The sequence below is a fragment of the Penaeus monodon genome, chromosome 34 (genome assembly GCF_015228065.2).
Source record: "Penaeus monodon isolate SGIC_2016 chromosome 34, NSTDA_Pmon_1, whole genome shotgun sequence".
Taxonomy (NCBI): Eukaryota; Metazoa; Arthropoda; class Malacostraca; order Decapoda; family Penaeidae; genus Penaeus; species Penaeus monodon.
Genome location: NC_051419.1, coordinates 7,703,363 through 7,703,889, shown reverse-complemented (window position 1 = coordinate 7,703,889; position 527 = coordinate 7,703,363).

Sequence of the window (527 nt, the reverse complement as noted above, 5' to 3'; positions counted from 1 at the left end):
CTTCCCTCCCATACACCAACCACCTACTCAACACATCCTCTTCTTCCCCCGCCAGAGCTGACACCCCGCTTCCTCTGATCCCACGCCCCCTCTGATCCCACGCCCCCTCGGAAACCACGCCCCCTCGGAAACCACGCCCCCTCTAAAACCAAGCCCACCTCGCCTACAATGAAAATCCCACGAATCCTCCTCTGGCTCTGGGCACCGTGGGTACTGGAATGGAGCTGGGCAAACTTCACTACGTCTTTCGGCACTTACATGGTGACTGGGAACATGTACCACGACGTCTTACCCATTACAGTGACGAGTGAGAGAAACCTAGTTGCCAGGGTGACGCTGAAGGCAGGTATGGAGAGAAGGATATAGCGGCTGAGAGAGATCGAGGGATGGGGAGGGAGGGAGAGACAGACAGACGGACAGGCATAGAGGGGAGGAGAAGTTAGGAAGTGAGAGTGGGAATATGAAATAAAGTGTATATGTAGATAAGATGATGAGAGAGTGAGAAAGAGAGTTTATAGTTTAGTTAG